We start from the raw sequence: 21,858 nt of genomic DNA on the forward strand, positions 1-21,858 counted from the left end.
CTGTGGGAGAGCATCACTACTTGGAAGAGACTGCAAATCAAGCAGAAGCCAATATACGTAAATGAAAATAAGTTCACGCAGCTCTGATTGACACAGCGTCTCACTGATGGTGCAGGTTAAAACCTCTTTGTCCTTTTCTAGTGTGTTATGTAATAATGAAGGCTGTGATTTTGTCATGCAAACTTCACGGCAGAGGAGTGGGGGGAAAGCCCCCATCTATGGAGGGGCGGACACACCAAGCCTGAGTGGCGTTGCGACCCAGGTGCCAGGTTGCAATGCTCGAAGCAGGGCTCCGGGCCCATGGGAGCTGCCGCTGCGGGGATCACAGATTTTATTAAAATTCACACTTACCATGAAAACGTGACCTCTGCACCAAAATCCCTTAGGAAGGAAAAAGCAAATGCACAATAACTGGGTAGGGGGTAGTACTGCTAAGGATCTGGGGGTTACAGTGGACCACGGATTGATTGAGACTCAATGTGATGCAGCTGCGAAAAGACCGAATAATCTGGGGTGTATTAAAAGGGAATTTTGTACGTAAGACACAGGAGGTCATCGGCACCAGTGAGGCCACAGCTGGAGTATTGTGTCCAGTTCTGAGTGCCACGCTTTAGGAAAGATGTGGGTAAACTGGAGAGAGTCCAGAGGAGAGTAAGAAAAATGAGAAAAGGATTAGAAGTCCTGACCTCTGAGGAAAGGTTAAAAAAAACCTGGGCCTTTAGTCTTGAGAAAAGACCAAGAGGGGACCTGATAACAGTCTTCAGATAGGGTAGGGGCTGTTATAAAGAGGACAGGGCTCAATTCTTCTCCCTGTCCAGTGAAGGTAGGACAAGAAGTAATGGGCTTCATCGGCCACAAGGGAGATTTAGGCTGGATATTAGGAAAAACGTTCGTACTGTAAGAGGAGTTAAGCTCTGGAACAGGCTTCCCAGGGAGGCCGTGGGATCTCTGCCATGGGAAGTGTTTAAGAACAGGCTGGACAAATACCTGTCAGGGATGGTCTAGGTTTACTTGGTCCTACGCCGGTGGCTGGACGTGATGACCTCTCAAGGACCCATCCACATTTCATTGATGATTCTAAAATCGGCAGCTTAATGATAATTACAGTAGTGCCTAGAGGCCTCACGGTGCTGGGCGCTGTACATACACCCAGTAAGACACGCTCCCTGCCCCAAAGAGCTTACAATTTAAATAGACAAGGTAGCCGACATGTTTGAGGGGCATCAGAGGCCCGGAGAAGAGAAGTAACTTGCCCAAGGTCACCCAGCTGGTGAGTGGCAGAGGTGGGAACTGAATACAGCTCTCCTGAATCCCAGACCACTGCTCTGGCCCCTGGACCACACTGCCACGGCTGATGGGCAGTAGGGCTTACTGAGCACTTGAATATTTCTTGGTTATAAAATAATTCTTCTGACCTGAAACCTGCTAATGGTGCAGAGTCTATGTAGCCAGTTGTTCCTGTCATTGTTACTCTCATAATAATACCTAGCTCTTATACAGCACTTTTCATCAGTAGGTCTCAAAGTGCCTCGCAAAGGTCCTCAGTATCATTATCCCCATTTTACAGATGGGGAAACGGAGGCACAAGGCAGTGAAGTGACTTGCCCAAACTCACCCAGCAGGGCAGCCGAAGAGCCAGGGGTAGAACCCAGTTCTCCTAAGTCTATCCACCCAGTTCTCCTGAGTCTATCCACTAGGGCTCCCTCTCCCATGCCTTCCAAGTCTGTTACACCCAGTCATTACATCTTGTCCTAATTTAGGCCCTGCTTCTGCAGTCAGACCCATGCGGACAGACCCTAAGCCCATCTGGAGCCTTGTTGGCCTCCAGGTGGAGTTTAAGGTGTTGCAATTGTCCTATAAGGTCCTAAAATAGTCTGGGACCTTCCTACTTGAGAGATGCCCTTCTGCCCCTGCCCTACTGCCACAGTGGAGGCACCTGAGCTGGAGCTCCCCTGGCACAGAGGAGAGATGGTGGCAGGATATTGGCCTTGAGAGCCACTCCGCTCTGCAATTCATTTTGCGCACTGGGCAGAATTAGCCCAACTGTACTGACCTTCGTGGGGTGCTGCATAGTCCTTGTGTTTGAGCAGCAGGGCTGAGAGAGTTGGGGGTGGGGTTACCTATGGGAATTTGAAGGTTTTTAATTGTTTGACTGCCAGCGTGCTTGTCTGAAGAGGTGGGGGAAGGTGCTGCTGGTTTGGTCCAGTAATGAGAACAGATGGGAAGGGCATCTAGAGCCTGGGGTAAGTGCTCATTAATGGGTGTTCTTTAAATCTCAACCAGTAGAACAAAGGAATCAGTCAAGTGGATAAAGATCTGATTTACCCACCTTCCCTTTCTGTCAGACATTTCACATGCATTTTGACTGAGTCTGTGATTGCTACCGTACTTCACCACAGGAAGAAATCAGTGCCTGAGAAATGCAGTTGTAACTTAACTCTTTTTCTGCTTGAACACAGCACCCTGGAGCTGTTGCTGTAGATGACTGTTGCTAATGTGGGATTTCAGCTGGGGATCTGCTGCATTTTCCCAGGAAATGAGCGCGATCTTACGTTTAGGAACATAGGACAGGAAAGGTCATCAGAAGTCCAGACCTCAGCTATCACAGGCAACCCCATCATATCATTCATAAACTTGTCAAGCTCCATCAAAAACTCCATGGGCCCAGTCCCGCAGTCCTTACTCAGACAACATGCCCATTCACTGCAGTTGGATTCTTGCCCAGTCCAGGGGTGCAGAAGGGGCACTTTTGAACCATAAAGAATCCCACAGCACTTTGCCAACACAACAAACAGCTGTACAAACTCTGGACCAAACTGGGTGAAACTCAGGGCATATCTGTACTACACACATTACAGTGGCAGGACTGCAGCTATGCCCTTGTAGATTTGTTTACTGTAGACTGTTTGCAGTCATTTGCTACAGCAACAGAAGGGGTTTTTCGTCACTGTAGTAAATCCATCCCCTTGGCAGAAGAATTCTTCCACTGCCCTACCGGTGTTTATACCAGGGCTTAACTACATTTCTCAGGGGTGTCAATTTCTCTCCCCTGAGCAATGTAGCTAGCTCAAGCGATGTTTTAGGTGTACGCCACCTGTAGACCAGGCCTCATGTGCGTTGTAAAAGTATGATCAAAAAGTGGCATTTGACCAGACATGCACCAAGATCCCGTCATTCACTGCTGCAGTGGAGCGATGTCCAGGGTGGGTGAAAAACAGCAGCTGTGTAACAGCACATGGCAAAACCACCCGGGGAGTTTAGGGCAGAAAGGGAAGACGACTAGCGGGCGCTCTTTAAATCAGAGCACTGAGACTTGATGCGTCTCTGAGCTATACTCATGCAGTGCAGATGTGAGCAGCATTCATACTGCATGAGCCAAACGCTCAAAGATCTATCCTGACATGCACCAGGGTCAGCGTATAAACTCTCTCTTTCTAGTTATACCATGCTCAAAGACAGCAGCGGTAGGATTTTTTTTTTTTTAATGGAGATATCCTATCTCCTAGAACTGGAAGGGACCTTGAAAGGTCATCGAGTCCAGCCCCCTGCCTTCACTAGCAGGACCAAGTACTGATTTTGCCCCAGATCCTTAAGTGGCCCCCTCAAGGACTGAACTCACAACCCTGGGTTTAGCAGGCCAGTGCTCAAACCACTGAGTTATCCCTTCCCCCTAGGATAGAACCTCTGTTTTATCTGTACCCCGATCTGCAGGGGGAAGTTCCCTGGGATATTAAGAACACCTGATCCTAATGAAGCTACAACTGGAAGATATAATTTAGCCTGATGACCAGGGTAACACCTTTGGTTTTACGGGTTTTGATTCAGCAAGACCACGTGGGCGAGGTAAAAGCTTTTATTGGATCAACTTCTGATGGTGAGAGAAACAATTTTGTCTCTCTAATATCCTGGGACTAGCACGGCTACAACTACACTGCAAACGACAATGGCAGGCATCTAATTTTGATTCAGCAAAGCATTTATGCCTGTGCTTAAGTCGTAATGACTTCAATGGGACGTCAGGTTAAATATACGCTTAAGTGCTTTGCTGAACTGGGATGAACTGAAGCACTAAGTGAACTTAGCACTGAGCTGGGATGAACTGAAGCACTTGCTGAACAAGGCCACGGAGACTGGCCCATGATACCACACCAGTTTTTTTAATCACTATTCCCTTCCAGTGAAGCTTATTATAGATTTGTTTAGTGTAGACTGTGTGCTGAATGCACAAAATAAAAATGGCCCCTGCTCCGAAGGGGCTACCATCTAGGACTTGTCTACACTTCGGCATTATCCAGAATAAGGTAGGGTGTGAATTTAAAGCTTAACTATTCCTGATTAATGCCACATGTGGACGCTCTTATTCCCAAATAAGAGTGCCTTATTCTGAATTAGGTTAAACTACTGTGGATTAAGCTAGTTCAGAATAAGACGCTCTTATTGTGGAATTACAGCGTCCATATATGGAGTCAATCAGGAATAACGCCCCATGCAGACAAGCCCTAAGAGTTAGACAAAGGAAGGATGGACGAGTGGTTAGGGCACTAGTCTAGGGCCTGGGAGATCTCAGTTCATCTCTGTTCCACTAGGGACTTTCTTTGTGACCTTGTACAAATCACTCTGTTTCTCTGTGCCTCAGTTCCCAGTCTATCAAATCTCACAGCGGATGAGGATAAAGCCATCAAAGACTGTGAGGTGCTCAGATACCTTGGTAATGGCCGCCTTAGAATGACCGAAGACGGAGAAGACAGGCTCAAGTTGGAAGCCCTAGGGTGGGGTTTCTATTTTATTTTAATGCTGCTGCTTGTGAACACTGCCAAAGAAGCTGTTTTTTTTACAGGGCGCTATTAATCATGGATTCCAGCAGCGCCCACAATCTACTAGACACTGTCCACACACAGGACAACCATCACTGCTCTCGGGGGCTCACAGTCTAAGGAGACAAGGATAGAACATACAATCGACATATGTCTCTTAAGAAAAATATTAAATGACTAGCAGGGAGTTGAATGGAGAAGGATGGTGGCCTGGTGGCCTGGGATGAGAGGGGATTAAAGGACAACATGGAAAAAAAATGAAGAGAGGTGCTGTCTTTTCCTATGTGTTAGCACAGCTTCTGGTGCAATGGAGCCCAGATCTCAGCTGGCCCCACCAGAATTCGAATCATGAGAGTGGAGGAAAGAAACAAAACTGAGCATCAAGATCAGGGATGGAGTGGAGGGCTCAGGGGGCGAGGAGACCTGATGAGAGACCTGCTCTGAGCTGTTGGCAGTGGCTGAGCGGAGAAGGCTGAGAATTTTTAGCTGGAAGCAGTGCTCATGCAAGTGGAGGGATCCAGAGAGGGGGTGGGACATGGTCAGATGGACAGGTGAGGAAGATAATGTTGACGGCTGCCCTTTGGATGGACTGGGGGAGTCAGTGTGACTGGAGACAATGGAAAAGAAAAACAATGCTGGAGAAATGGCCCACAGAAAGGATGTTGCATTAAGCAGGCAACGTTGCTGCACAAAAAGGCAAATGCTACACTGGGATGTATTATGTGTAAAACAAGTGAGGGGGTTATTTCCACTCTAGGCAGCCTCACCAGGATGCCATTAGAATGCGGCGCTCCGCTGCGGGCAGCTCGCTAGATAGAAGCCTGACAAATTGGAGAGGCTCCCGAGGCGAGAGACAAAAATGATCAAGGGGCCGGAAAATACAGCCTGCCATGGGAGGTTAGGAAGAATTGAGCAGGCGCAGTTTGGAGAAAGACGGAGGGGGATACATGAAGCTGTCCAGCTGGGACACAGAGGACAGGGAGCCGTTACTGTCATTCAGCAAGACGTGCATAAAACACAGCTGAAACGGGCTTCAGATGCAGCCGGGAAAATTCAGGTTACACGGGAGGAAGTGTTTTATGGACCACGCTCACTCAGTTACACCCTGGCAATTCCAAGCAAAGACGGGGCATAATTGAGAGCAGGATTTGTCTGTGCAACTATAAAAGAGCAGCTAGATAATGGAACCAGCTGCTCCGGGGGCCACTGAACAACCATCTCTCCAAAGATTCATGGCTCGAGAGAGAGGCCCAGCTCCTCAAAAGGTATTTAGGCATCTAATTCCCATCCATTTCAATGGGAGTTAGGTGCCTGGATACCTTCGAAGCTCCACGCGGCAATGTTTTCAGTCATTTTACCAGTGGGGAAGTCGTTTTGTGATCCTGAGCCGGGGAAGGGTTTAAAGTCAATGAAACCCGTTTCCTGGCCAGCCATGTCTTTATGGAAACCTCTTTGGGACGGCAGTACCATCAGGCAATGGATGGAGTCTGGCACACTTCCCCATGGCTTGGGCTTTTTGTACACGCCGAGCATGCTGATCGTGGGAATATCCAGTGTGTTCAGCTTCTTTTCCCCAAGAATGTGCAAGTACATGAGCAAAGGAGATGTGGGCTCCATTGAGGCAATTTTACTGTCCATCTTCTTGGAAGATCCGGTGGCCTGCCTCCTACTGGAGGTGCCTTCTCATGGGAGAGCACTGACCATTTTACAGGGGGACACATGCTCTTCCCTTCGATGGCGTAAAATAGAGGACAGCTTTGACATCCCCATCAAATACACCTTCGGGGGAGGGTGTATTACTGGAAGACTGGATGGTAGAAGGTTTGGGCATGGCCATTAGAGGGTTTCACCTCACGGTGGCTGGTTCAAATGCTGCCCGTGTCGGTAATGATGGCGAGTGCGAAATGAACGCTAACTGAGTGGGTGCCCTCATCCTACTTCATAATGAAAAGGGGTTTGCAGCCTTAAAACCATCGTCCTCATTGGTTGTCTCCTCAGAGACATCCAGGGCGGAGGAGGAACGGGGCGTGAGCGCTGGCACAGTGACACTGGAAGCCCGCCCCGTAAGAGCTGGTTGTAGAGTCACAGGGTGGCGTGGAAAAGCCTGCACTGCTGGTGACTGTCCTGGGACAATGTGGTGAATACACAGAGGATTTCTGTCTCATGGGTTTGCTGAGCCCAACAGCTTTTGCGAGCACGTGGGGGGGGGGGAATTGTACTGAGCAGCTAATAGCACCATTCTTGGCACACAGAAATACATGTGGATAAAAGGAGGAGAGACACGCGTATCCGTTTACAATGCCACGATCGTAGCTTAAGACCACCATGCAATTGCCCTATAGCTGGGGAACATTAGATAGAATGCTGGGTGGATGTCCAGCTAATGAAGAACATATTTAGTGTCTGAGTGGTTAACAGTGCAAGATACATGACACAATCTAGGACAGTGCTAAATGCATGATGGAGAACCTGAGGACGCGTCTAACCCACGTGTTACCATGCAGACTTCATGCTTCATTGATTATGGAATCACAAAAATGTAGGACTGGATCGGACCTCAAGAGGTCATCTAGTCCATTCCCGCCACCCAAGGGCGGCTCCAGGCACCAGTGCAAGAAGCCCGTGCCTGGGGCGGCAAGCCGCGGGGGGCGTCCTGCCGGTTGCTGTGAGGGCGGCAGGCAGGCGGCTTTCGGCGGCGTGCCTGCGGGAAGTCCGCCGGTCCCACGGCTTCAGCGGCAATTCGGCGGCGGGTACGCTGATGGCACGGCACTGGCGGACCTCCCGCAGACATGCCGCCGAATCTGCGTGACCAGCGGACCGCCCACAGGCACACCGCCGAAAGCTGCCTGCCTGCCGTGCTTGGGGTGGCAATAAACATAGAGCCACCCCTGCCCCACCTGAGGCAGGATTAAATATACCTAGAGCAAACTAACAGCTCCCAGCACCCACTGGGAACTAGAAATCACCCCAAGAATGTATTTGATTTGGACAGTTCGACTCATCGCTCACCAACAAGTTAATGATAGCCACAAGGGCTAACAGGGAAAAGAAGAAAGATTTTCAGAAACAGATTGGGGGTAATATTCCGGTGCTGTGTTAACTTTCCTAGTCAAATCAAATCTTCAGAAAAGGAACTTTTGGGAATGCAGATACACTAGGAGACAAGTGAACAGTGAATAAAGTGAAAAGAGGTAGCAAGGGCAACTCTACTGTGCCAACCACAAGGGCTACCACTGAGATGCAGTTGTTCACCTCTTAGGAGATAGTAACCGTGGGACTTCAAGCCACAGGAAGGCTCTTCATTGCTGAAAGATTCTGCCTAGGAAACTATTTGAGCAATGTCTCCTGTGTTTCCTGTGCTCTGATTAGAGACAGGCAAAGAGCAGACAGTCCCAATTAAAGAACTGCTACTGATCAGCAACTGCACCTGCCTTTCTTAACCGGCAGCCTCATTTCTGCAGAATAAACAACGTGCCCCACCAGTGTGACCGTGGATGTTTGGTAGCATTCTCATTGCCTACAGAATCCGGGGCAGATCCTCTTTCAGGGGTTGTATCTTTCCTTCACAAAGCAGAGGAAGGTCTATTTTACTTCAGCGACTGTATGTTCTTTTCAGGACAGTGGAGTTTTCCATTAACGTTGCCTAAAGGACGAAAGATACAGCTTGCTGTAAGCACGCATAGCAGTCTAGCACACTAATGATGGCCAAACATTTAATCTCTCTACCTAAGTGGATTATACTTATAGTAGATAGAAAGTGCTCCTACGCATTGGTCTGGCTGGCATACCAGAGAATGATTTTCCATCAGTTACACGTGTGTCTAGAGTGCCTATCCTAATGCATGGAAGAGGTAAAGCTGGTCAAACAATATTGTTGAACTTTTGAGAAATTTAGGCCTTGCTTTTGGATCATGAGCCATTCCTGTGACTGTGTGTGCTAACTAACTTGACTATGTATGTTTCACGCTATAGGCTATTTCCCAAACAGTTCATTTCTAATATTCACTGTCCGTGGTGGGTGATTGGTCACAGGTTATATTTTCTGCTCTCCAACTAGGCAGAAGAAAGTTTTCCAAACGCGAGAATAATGACTGATAAATAGCAAATGATGCTCTTCCAGATGTAACTTTGGGGTTTCGCAAACATTTTCCTAATATCCGCTAGCGGTAAAAATGACCCCTGTGAAGAGCAGCAAATCAAACTCAACTCATTAGTTCACAAAGGTATTCACAAATCTGTCCCTTAAGTGTTCACACCGGCTTTATCCAGGCCCAACATAATAGCTGCTCACATTCACATTGTTATGTTCACAGTATACACCCCAAGAAGTTAGATAAAAGCAAGCTATTCTTGTTGAAAGCTTGCACCGTAACACTACTTTATTTCATAGAATTCAGAACAATAAGCAGAGAGAGACAAAGCAGACTGCTCCCTAAAACAGCGATACAACTCACCCCCACTTTACTCTAAGCTGGCTCTCTGCAGAACTGATTCTAATTGCAGGCTTCAGTACACAGCCCCCTGCCTGCAAGCAGGACCAGGAAACCACTTACAAATAAAAGTAACAGCTTGTCATTTGAACACGCTACATGCACAACATTCTCCATGAAAGGCACTGCCACATTGGGTTCTGTTCTGCTTCCCTCAAGTTCTAGGAAGGATTGTTTTAGTGGTGATGTTAGGAGGGAGTGAGAGGAGGTGGCAAAGGCGCTGACTTCACCAATGATGAAAAGAACCAGACAAAGTCTCACACATACACAATGCAAGCTTCCGCTTTGCTTTTCCCTTGTGCGATTATTTTTGGCCAGAGGTTTATAGGATGTTCAGAATAATATTCCCTCCCCGCCCATCCCCCAGAGCCTTGGAATCTCCTATTGCAGCCAATATAGTATTGGAGCACACGGCACTGCCTGTATTTTGAGTGGACTACACATTGAGTGGCTGTGCGTTTGTTTGTTTTTTTTTAAATGCACCATTTGCAAACAACAGCTGTGATTCCAGGTAGCTCAAGGCTGCAGAGTTCACGGCATGAAGTAAAGCGGTCAGCACCTCACAGCGAAGGCAGGAGAAAAGAGTTGTTTTTAAAAACCGGTGAACTTTATGGTACATTTACGAAAGCAAAGCCCGTTAAACTGAGTTGCAGTCCCAGGGGGATATTGGGAACAATGGTCATGGCAGATTCAACTTTCAAGCTGGCCCAGCTTCCAGGGTGGCTAGCCACAACAGAAGGATCATTGGGAGCAATGTAAAGAGAAGGAATCTACACAGTGGAGATGGTAGCACAGTGTGAACTTTCTCTGGCATGGAATCAGAAGGGAGGTGTAATCCTGGAAAACTGGCGGAGGTGATCAGCAGCTAACAGCTGCCAGCAGCTACAAGTGATGTAGAAAAGAGGCATTCATTAGAGGGGAGAGCAAGGACAGCCTTATGGTTAAGACACTGGATACAGAAGATCCGGCTTCTGTTCCAAGCTCTGGTACAGACTCCCTGTCTGACCTTGGGCCAATCACAATCTCCAGCAATAAAATGGAGACGATACATCCTTCCTGCATCCCTCTAGTCTATTTAGATCATCAGCTTGACAAGACATGGACTGCCTCACACACTGGGTTTATACGGCACCTGGCGCCATATGGCCCCGATCACAGTTAAGGCCTCTATGTTTTCACCATCATCATCATCATGCAAACCCCAAAGGGCCAAAGACTCTTTGAAGATCGTGTGCAACCCAGCTCCATCTCTAGCTAGGTCCTTAAGGTGCTCTGGTTGGATATCTAGTTTATGTCGATCATTGGTGATCTTATGCCACCAAACCTTCTGGAGACCATGTGATCACTGGCCATAACGTGGCCTTCCCTGGTAAATTCCTGCCTCTAGGTGCCACTGTAATTGAAAAACAAACAACCAAGGATGAGAATTCCCATGGCTGTTTTTTGTAAGAGTAGGGGATATTAACACAGGTGATCTTCCAAATTCCTGAGTAATTACACATTCCAAACTAGCTAAATTCCCCCCTCAATTCCCCAGCCACAGTCTGCTTCTTCCTGTTGTAAGAGGAAGATCTGAAATGCCTCCTGACTCACAAAACGCTGAAGGATAAAAGATTTAAATCTTTTCCATTTATAGAATGATGTCTTCCCCTGGGCTCATCTGTTAATTAGGAGAGGAGATAGGGTCTGTAGTGGGGCAGCTGCCCCACTCTGGCGTGGAAGGGGTTAAAGCAAGCCTGAGAGGCTGCACAGAGCCCCAGCCAATCCAGGAAGGGCTTATTAGGAGCCAATCAAGTGGAGGCTTAAAAGCAGCCTATCAGGGCGAGGCTGGGCCCTTTAAGAAGTCTGCAGGGCAGCGAGGAGCAGAGTCTCTCCCTGGAGGGCAAAGGGAGAAGAAGTGGCTCTTAGAGAAGCACCTAAGACAGAGCAGAGCAGAGCAGGGCTGGGCAGGGTCAGCAGAGGCTGGGGGAGCTCTAGGCTGACGACTGCCAGATTGGGGCCCTGACACAAAGGGGGAGAGAAGGTGCTGGGGCCATAGGCGCCAACTTCTCCTGGCGCCAGTGGGTGCTTGATCCCCCTCCCGCCCCTGCCCTGCCCCACCCCGACTCCACCCTGCCCCGCCCTGCCCCACCCCGACTCCACCCTGCCCCGCCCTGATTCCAACCCCTTTCCCAAAGTCCCCGCCCCAACTCCGCCCCCTCCCTGCCCCTATTGGACCCCAGCCTCTGCCCCGCCTCCTCCCCTGAGCGCGCCACATTCCCACTCCTCCCCACTCCCTCTGACAGCATGTTACGTCGTGAAACAGCTGTTTTGTGGCGGCAAGCACTGGGAGAAGTGGGGACACAGCGCGCTCAGGGGAGGAGGCAGAGGTGAGCTGGGGCGGGGCGGGGAGCTGCCAGTGAGTGCAGAGCACCCACCAATTTTTCCCTGTGAGTTCTCCAGCCCCAGAGCACCCACAGAGTCGGCGCCTATGGCTGGGGCGACGGGGAAGTGGCCCAGGGAAGCAGGAAGTAGAGGAGAGTTGGAGGAGGGCAGTACGTGGCTGCCACTAGAGGGTCCCTGGGTTGGGGCCCAGAGTAGCGGGTAGGCCTGGGCCCCCCTTTTTGCCCCCACTTGCCAGTGATGACAGTGGCTAAGCCAGGCTGCAGTTTGCCGTTGGAGGAAGGGGCTAGACTGAGGACTGCAGTGAGCCACTGAGGCGAGTGATAGAACTAGAAGTGGCCGGTTCCCCGGAACAGGGGGAGAGCCAGCGGAGCAGGCACAGCTGGAGGGCAGTGTCCAGAAGCGGACGCCACGGTCCAGGAGCGACGTGGGTCCAACTGTGAGGACGGTGGCAACCGAGAAAGTAACAGAGGGCGAGACACCAGTAGAAAAGGCGCGCCGCTGAAAGGGCGAATTCCCTAACCAACCAGCAGGAGGCGCCGCTGTGGTGAGTCTGTGCCCCGTTACAGGGTCCTATCATATTTGCAAGTGGTCAGGCTGGGGTTAGCTTTGCAGGAGCTGGAGAGAGGTAGGCTGCTCAAAGGCACTTTTCATTGTGCAGATTTCTCCTGTATGTCGAGTATAGTCAACCCTATTGCAGATCCCAAGGTTTCAAAAATAATGAGTCATGGCCCCAAACCTCCCACAAGGTTGGCTTAAAAATACATTTTGGGTTCACGCTGTCTGGAATGGGTCACAACCGTGAGTGCCAACCTCAGGGCAGATGGTCAAGAAGCGGGGCAGACACCCCAAACGAGGTGTGTTTTATAATTAGATTTCAGCAACCCAGTAACAAATGTGAACACCGAACGCACGATAGCAGTCTTACCAAGGAGTCACAGGCAGTCCCGTTGGGCACTCCAGTCTATATTGCCACCCAGGCAAGTTGGACTTAGTGATAGCTGGTTGCTATTCACCAAAGATCACAAAAGATTCAGGTTGCTTCCAGTTCCAAGAGACCAGTCACTTACCCCAGGTCAATCTGTACCTTAGATCGCTCACCAAAGTCAGTGCTTGTAGCCAATCCTGCAGTAAAATAACTAGATTTATTAACTAGGAAAAAGAAATGAGCGTTATTACAAGGTTAAAGCTGGTGAACATATGTACACAAATGAATTCGAATGTATGGTTTTAAAAGGTGACCAGAGTTGTAGAAATCTGTCAGCTCTGAATGTCTTTTAGGACTAACCCAACTTGACCCTGGGTTTCATACCTTCAGCTCGGTGGGAGTTCAAACAACAAAAGATACATGGAAAAAAATGTTGTCCGCCATTTTTATTTCCTTCTTCCAGAATTCAAGCTGGTGGGACGAACCCTTTTGCATTGTTCTTCATGGGTGTGAAGGGGCAATTAACAAAGTCTTTGTAGTATGAGGCAACAATGGCCCATATAGTTCCGATAGGCTGCCTTGATGGTTAGAAGGTGCGGGCTGGCCACTGCTTCCCGCAGCTCCCATTGGCCGGGAATAGCGAACCAGGGTCACTGGGAGCTGCGGGCGGCCATGCCTGCGGACGGTCAATGTAGACACTGTCTTGCGACCCGCCAGTGGATTATCCTGACGGGCCACAGGTTGCCCACCACTGTCATAGAATCCCTTGACTCCAGGAGCTGAAGCTTTAAGCAAAATCATCAAACACCCCGAGATGAAATTCGCGAGAGCTGGCAACACTGCCATGGTCTTGTCCAGTTTGATATTTTTAATGAAAATCACTCCCCTGCTCCATGTTCATAGAATATCAGGGTTGGAAGGGACCTCAGGAGGTCATCTAGTCCAACCCCCTGCTCAAAGCAGGACCAACCCCCAACTAAATCAAATGTTATCCCCTAACTCTGGATATGGAGCCTCTGCTTTTAATCACCTTCTGGACAAGGAACCACACAATTCATGGAGGCTTTTGAAAATATTGGCTTGTCTGGCTAAGAATATCCGCACCTACAGAAAGGCCTCTGATAGCACAGAAAAAAAAAATCCACATTGGGGAATATCCGTTTCATGCATATCCTGGGCAAGGACAGGCGCAATTCACCATTTCTGCATCTAGTGTCACTTACACACATTCACTTGTAAACTGGATGGTAATGTAACGGCTAGATTGCGGAATCCGGCCCTGCACCTCTGCAGAATGGGCTCTCTGTCTCCATAAAGGAAGGTAAATGCTTCCCCATTATTGTCTTTCATGAATCAAAACTACTCTGAGTCCACATTGTCTACTGTCTGAACTACGCATAATTGTATGTAAATGACTTTTAGGAAGAGCTGTTTTCAAAAGAGTCCATTGAAGGGATTTTGGTGCATAATAAAAGCACGTGACACGCACATCGCGGGCTGAACAGGAGCACGGGACAGATCTCTGTGTATTCCCTTTGAAAAGAACAGCATAGTGAGGCTGCAATCAGGTTGATTGCTATTTTCTGAACGGTAGATAAATGGCTGGAGGGGAGTTGTTTTTACTGCAAATTTCCATCATCAGTAATGGAGTCAGATTGACAGCCCCAGGGAGCTGGTGTCCTGTATTTATCCCACAGAACAGGAGCAGCGTAGGCCTCAACACAGCAAGCATCCCCTGCACTACCAACACAAGAGGGGAATTTGATTTCTGGGACCCATTCAGTCCTCTGCCTCTCTGCTGAGAATGCCAGTAATGATGATGTATTGGTGGTGAGGTTGGGATTATTTTTGGCACGCCAGACACCTGTCCACGGTTAGGTACTTACCTGAGACCGCCCACAACTCATTTCATCTAATCCACCAAACAGCCATTGCAAAGCAACATTACAGCATTGGCAGTGCAGGGCGTGACTCTGTTTTCCAGAACATTTCTAAGCAGCAGCACCCATCTCTCTCCATCGATTTTCAAACCTCGTTTGGGCACATCTCTCTTCTTTGTCTTAATTTCTCTCCTCATTAGAGCAATAAAGTTTAGAATAAAGTTTAGAAATCCTGGCTTCTGAAGAAAGGTTAAAAAACTTGGGCAGGTTTGGTCTTGAGAAAAGAAGGCTGAGGGGGGACCCGATAACAGTCTTCAAGTATGTTCAGGGCTGTTATAAAGAGGATGGGGATCACTTGTTCTCCGTAGCCACTGAAGGTAGGACAAGAAGTAATGGGCTTAATCTGCAGCAAGGGAGATTTAGGTTTGATATTAGGGAAAACTCTCTAAGGGAAGCTAAGCTCTGGAATAGGCTTCCAAGGGAGGTTGTGGCATCCCCGTCATTGGAGGTGTTTAGGAACAGGTGGGACAAACACCTGTCAGGGATGATCTAGGTTTACTTGGTCCTGCCTCAGCGCAGGGGGCTGGACTAGATGACCTTGAGGTCCCTTCCAGCCCTACATTTTATGATTCTAAGACACTCTTCACTCCCGGGGGTAGGCTGCCCATATCCCGAGTACCAGCACAGCAGGAGAAGCGGGCTCAGCATTGTCGCCATGACATCCTTCTCCTAGGCAGGTGGTCAGGAGCAGGTGGGATGGGATGGGGGAAGGCGTCGGTGCCACGCCCTGTCATAGGCCTAGTCCCTCCACAGCTCCCCCTTGGGATGGGCGGGGGTCCTGTATACACTCAGCCTCTCATTGGTAAGATCCGGGGATGGACACTCCGCCCTCTGGCTGAGCTTCTCCCTTCCAGGGTCCCGGAGCAGAACGCAAACCCAAAGGAAAGGAAAATAAGCCAATAATCCCCAACAGGCCACACACCCCCCCTTTGGGGAGCCTTTGGCAAGCTGCGGCCTGGCTTCGTGTCCTGAGGCAAGCTCGCAGAAAGTGCCACGGGGGGGTGGTTTCGAGACCAGCCTGCCTTCTCCTCAGGGGGCTCAGACAGCTTGTAGCCACATGAGCAGGCTCTGTCCTGAGGCAGGCGTCAGCCCAGGAGCTGGGCACTGTAGGGCTGTCCTCCTCCCAGAGCTGTCCCTGATAAAGCAGGTCTCCTGCCTTCTAAGAGTGGAGGGGTGGCAGCTCTTTAACCTCTTCCTATTCACCAGAATGGGGTTTGCACCCCATCCCTTCCCACAGGCAGGCTTGACCAATGCGCAGGGGGACATACACTGTACTGGGTATAGACCAGGCCTGGGGACTTCCTCCCCCAAGCAGCAGGGAGCCCAGGAGTAGGGTGGCCACTCCCACGTTCCTGGAATACCAAACATTCCAGCACTTCCGGGAATGGCGTGGGCCTGCCCCTGCCTGCATGACCTCAGATGCCTGCAAGGTCATGCCGCATGGGGGACGGCATTTTCAAGAGCGCGCCGACTCTCCCCTGCCAGCCTGACCATGCATGCAGTGCGTGTACGAGGTCACGCCAATGGGGTCGGAGCGGTGCGCTGCTCAAAATGGCACCCCCCCCATCTCATACCAGACAAAACCACAGTCCCAGTACCGCATGGGGCACAAACCAGCCAAAAAGAGGACTGGCCAGTATAAAAACAGAGCAATGGTTTCCCTGCCCAGGAGGCAGATGGTGACTGGGTAGAGCTGGTCAAAAAATGCCCATCATTTGGGGAGGAGGGGAAGGAAGGGGGATTTTTCCAATTTTTTCCCCCCATGATCATGTTCCATTTTTGAAACACGTTTTCATTAAAAAAAAATGATTGTCAGTAAAAATGTACTGGTACCAAATACACACACTTAAAATATCAGGGGGTAGCCGTGTTAGTCTGTATCCACAAAAACAACAAGGAGTCTGGTGGCACCTTAAAGGCTAACAGATTTATTTGGGCATAAGCTTTCGTGGGTAAAAAACCCCATTTCTTCAGATGCATGGAGTGAAAATTACAGATGCAGGCATTGTTATACTGACACATGAAGAGAAGGGAGTTACCTCACAAGTGGAGAACCAGTGTTGACAGGGCCAATTCAATCAAGAGTTCTGCACTTAGGAAGGAAGAATCCCATGCACCGCTACAGGCTAGGGACCAACTGGCTAAGCAGCAGTTCTGCAGAAAAGGACCTGGGGATTACAGTGGATGGGAAGCTGGATATGAGTCAGCAGTGTGCCCTTGTTGCCAAGAAGGCCAACGGCATATTGGGCTGTATTAGTAGGAGCATTGCCAGCAGATGGAGGGAAGTGATTATTACCCTCTATTCGGCACTGGTGAGGCCACAGCTGGAGTATTGCATCCAGTTTTGGTCCCCCCACTACAGAAGGGATGTGGACAAACTGGAGAGAGTCCAGCAGAGGGCAACAAGAATGATTAGGGGGCTGGGGCACATGACTTACGAGGAGAGACTGAGGGAACTGGTCTTATTTAGTCTGCAGAAGAGAAGAGTGAGGGGGGATTTGATAGCAGCCTTCAACTACCTGAAGGGGGGTTCCAAAGAGGATTGAGCTAGGCTGCTCTCAGTGGTGGCAGATGACAGAACAAGGAGTAATGGTCTCAAGTTGCAGTGGGGGAGGTCTAGGTTGGATATTAGGAAACACTATTTCACTAGGAGGGTGGTGAAGCACTGGAATGGGTTACCTAGGGAGGTGGTGGAATCTCCATCCTTAGAGGTTTTTAAGGCCCGGCTTGACAAAGCCCTGGCTGGGATGATTTAGTTGGGGATTGTTCCTGCTTTGAGCAGGGGGTTGGACTAGATGACCTCCTGAGGTCCCTTCCAACCCTGATATTCTATGATTTATCTATTAAGCCACAACTCACACTAACTAAGATAAACAGCATAAGAGCACTGTCTGGGTAATCTTTTCACCTTCCACAGAAAGGAACTATAATAAACCCAGTCCAGAGTTTAGGATCAACAGAAGAGAGGAAATGGATTCCCATTTTGTGATGGGGTGTTCACCCCACACAGGATTGGAAGGGGTTAAGATGGCCAGGCAGGCCAATTAACTCCACAAGCTGCACATGGAGAAGGAGCTAGGGAGCAGGAAACTAATGGAGAGCAGGCTCAGCTGTGCGGGAACAGGCAGAGCCTATATACAGCCAGGTAGGTGGCAACAGATGCGGCTGCAGGAAAGCAGGAGGGTTTTGGAGCTGGTACACCCAGCGAGAGAAGGGGATCCAGGTGTGGTAGGAAGCAGTCCAGAAAAGGAGCAGTGAGGGCTGAGAGAAGAAAGCCCAGAACTGCTGAGCCGAGGGTTCCTGGACTGGAACCCGGAGTAGAGGACAGGTTCCCAGCCAGCCCCTGAGGGAGTGGCACCATGGGGCAGTGAGAGGGAAGACTGCCTAGGACTGCTAGGGAGAAGGGACTTGGCTACCTCAGAACAGGGGGACACGCAGTGACCTACCCGGAGGGCTGAGTCACAAAGATGCTGCTGCGGTTCCTGGGGCTGAGAGAGGGGCTGCAGACCAGAGGGAAAGACAGAGTGACAGCATGCAAACCCTGGACGGGGGCGTTGACCTCAAGAGCTAATCCCCAGAGTGGCCAGGAGGTGGCGCCACACCAGCGGTGAGTAGACCCCATGACACACTTCCTTCGGTGTCTGAGTTATCCAGCTGACAAACAACAGAAAGAAAATAAGGTGCCTGAACTTGCTCTCACTGAAGTCAAAGGGAGTCTTGTACCATGAGCCAAACCATTATAGCCCCGTTCTGCCTCCTTCACTCACACTGAGAGCTACCACACTCTACAAGTTAGGATGGTCTTGTGGTTAAGTCACTGGACTGGTACTCAGGGGGTTGGGTTCAATTCCTGGCACTGGTTGAGATTTGTCATTTTGGATTCCTGAGTGTCCAACTTGAAACACCTTGAATGGGCCCAATTACCATTTAAAATGACCTGCCACATTTGAAAAATCTGGCTCTCAATCTCTCTGCCCCCCAAGTTCCTCCTGCGTGAAACAGCTGTGATGCTTTCCTCCCTCCCGGGGGTGGGGAGGTTATGAGGCTATAGCCATTAACGATTGTGCAGAGCCCAGCTGATGGAAGCATGTAGTTAACCAGATGGACTCAAGAGGAGGGCATCGGGTTGCAACCCTGCTCGTTCTGGCTAATACCAGTGATGGACCTATCCTCCATGAACTTACCTAGTTCTTTTTTGAACTCTGTTATAGTTCTGGCCTTCACAACATCCCCTGGCAAAGAGTTCCACAGGTTGGCTGTGCATTGGGTGAAGTACTTCCTCTTGTTTGTTTTAAACCTGCTGCCTATTCATTTCATTGGGTGACCCCTGGTTCTGTGAAGGAGTAAATCACACTTCCTTATTCATTTTCTCCACACCACTCATGATTTTATAGACTTCTGTCACATCCCCTCTTCAGCTCCCCAGTGAGCAGTGCTGCTTAGCCTGTTTTCCTGGTCTCCTCCTCCCAAATGCACACAGTCTGTTTCTTTTCCACCACAGGCACCTTCAATCCTAGGCTTCCAAACAGAGCAGAACATAGCCTACAGCTTCCCTCCTCCATCCAGCTCACTGTCTCCATTACTGCCTGTTCCTGCCATGTTACCAAGTCAATTATCTCACGGGCCCACCAAGTGGCACTAATCCTGATTGATTCCGGTTTAGTCTGTAGTCTTTTCTGCTCTGCAGCGGCCTCATGCCACAGGGTGGGCAGAATCAGACCCTTCATCAAATGCTAGCTCCTGTGTTCATTTTCGGATGAGAGTCGAGAGCTCTTGCTACACAAACGGGGCATCCTCCGGGAGGTGCGGTCTTCTGCCAGCATTGGTTCTTTCCATGCAGTCCCCTTGTTATACTTTAGATAGATAAATACATTAGAGTTAATAGGGTTTAGCCATTTTAATGACAAAGTCATGTGCATAGTTATTAATATGCAAATTCTGAAAAAAAATCTCATTAACTCCCAAGTCTTTAACCTCCCAATGTTTTTAGGATTCGTCTTCAAAAGCAATCTTCTCTGTCTCCCTGTTTGATGGCATTTTTTCCAGATAGAGGAGCCTCTCCCTGAAATGTACCAAGCGTCTCATTTCCACTGCCTTTGATCTACTCCTACTTTGCACTTCTCGGGTGAGGATCTCAAAGCGCTTTGCTGACATTAACCGAGGGCTTGTCTGCTTTGGAAGCAGATTAAGCTCAAAAGCAGTCGGCGAGCAGAATAAGAGTGCCCCCACAGGGAGCTAGTGGGAAATAGCTATTACACTTCAAATTCACACCACAACGGAGTTTGCCATGCCTTCCTTGCATAGACAGGCCCTACGGGCTCCTCTACACAGGGCATTATTCCTGATTCACTGTTCCTGATTAATTTCACGTGTGGACACTGATTCCAGAATAACTGTCTTGTTCCTGTTCAGCTTCACCCACTTTGAAAGCAGGTTAAAGCTAAACCTACTAGGTAAGTGATAAAGGCAATCACTTTGCCCAGCACTGGGGTCAATGAAGCCAAGCAACACTATACAACAGGTTAGGATAGAAACTAAAGACTAGTGTGTCCAGCTGAAACTGCAAGGGGAATTTTGACAGGCTGTAGGCCATGAATCACCTGCACCGGAATGTGGCTAAGAGTACTAGTTCATATTTGTACTCTTACAAACAGCGCCCAGGGGTCTTTGAGGACAACTGGTCAGGACCACAGCTTAATGGCTCATCTGAAAGTCAGCCCCTCCACTGGCCCAAAGCCGGAGCTCTGAGTGCTGATTCGGAGAGAAGAATGCCAGCTGTTGCATTACCTGTACCAAATTCCTGAAGAACCTCATTGGTTCTTAGAGGTCACACATCCAAGAACCCTTCCAACCCAACCCTGCCTTCCTTAGCTTGTTCGTTCTACCGAACCTAGGCATTTAGAGCCCGACCTTGCACCTTTAAGGCAAACATTTGCCTTGATAGTTTTCTCTACCCTTCTCCGCCTGCACTGGTGGGAGTGAGAGAAATATTTTAGAGCAGCGGTTCTCAAGCGGTGGCCCAGTCAGCACACAGCTGCGGCCCATGTGGCATCCTCAGGGCCATACAGATAGTATTGGATGCGGCCCACAACCGTAAATAGGTTTAGAGCAACAATTTAATATAGGGGCCTTTTGCAAGATGCAAAGAATAAAGCCCCCTGCACGCTGACGTTAGCAGATCTGGGATTCAGAACAAAGGAGGGTGATGGTTAGTGAAGACATGGCAGTGCCTAATGGCAGGCGGGGTGATGCACTAGGGAGGAGAAATTCCTGTTGGTGAATGTCGGGCGGAGGACAAAGGCAGCCTGGGATGAAGCTTGGTGACAAGGTCTCATTTCCATGCAGCCTAGGCACAGAAGAATTCAACTACAAATCCCTGGCACTCCGAAGAAGTCAGACAGGAGCTGCGTTTGGCCTGCCAGTGAATGCGTGATAGGTATCTCTGGAGCGGTCAGGGCCCATAACAGGGCAGTCTGACCTAGTGGTCGGAGCCAGGGGGGTGGTGTCGGGGTCGTGGTCAGGAGTCCCGTCAAAGATCATAGCCAGAGTTGGAAGCCACGCCCAGGATAAAGATGGAGTCAGCAGTGGGGATCGGGGCAAGGAAGACGGAACAGGGAGCAAGGTGAAGCTGCACGAACCAGGGATAAGGAGTAGGAACCAGATGAGGAGGCAGGGACTTGGTCTCAGCAGTCTGGGCAGCAACAGGCCTAGCAACTAGTTGCTCAAACAAGGGGTGGGACAGGACCGGAAGCTTTATCCCGGACGGTGTCCAATCAGCAGTGTGCTGAGTCAGCGGGCGTAGCTTCTGGTGGGTGGGGCATTGGCTGCAGTTTCCTCATCTGACCCCACAGCATGGTGATGCAGAGAGGACTCTTGCTTGGCAGGGCTGGGTTTGAGACCTCTGCCATCTGAGAAGGTGCCGCCTCTTGTATGAGCAAGTGCTCAACAAGCTGGGAGGCCACCCCAGGCATTACGCCTCCTGAGACAAAGCATCTGAAGACCTTGGTTTTATGCTGCTGTAGCCATAGAGTTTTGAGGCCAGAAGAGACCTGTAGCAGAGCGACCCCATCACGGAGCACCCTCCAGGGACAGGGCCTGCCTCAGTTTCCCTTTGTCCTCCCCTGAAAGGCACAGTCAGTGTCAGAATCAAAGCCCACCTCTGGGTGTAATTTATTGGTACACACCAGTGCAACAGTTCCCCGGAAGCCTGGTAGAACAATTCTCCACAGTAATCATATGAAGTACAGCAGGTTTTCCATTGCCCTCTCTGAGGATACCACCTCCAGATCACTCCCCCCCTCCCC

The sequence above is a fragment of the Terrapene carolina genome, unplaced genomic scaffold (assembly GCF_002925995.2).
Source record: "Terrapene carolina triunguis isolate 2854851 unplaced genomic scaffold, T_m_triunguis-2.0 Scaffold66, whole genome shotgun sequence".
Lineage (NCBI taxonomy): Eukaryota > Metazoa > Chordata > Testudines > Emydidae > Terrapene > Terrapene triunguis.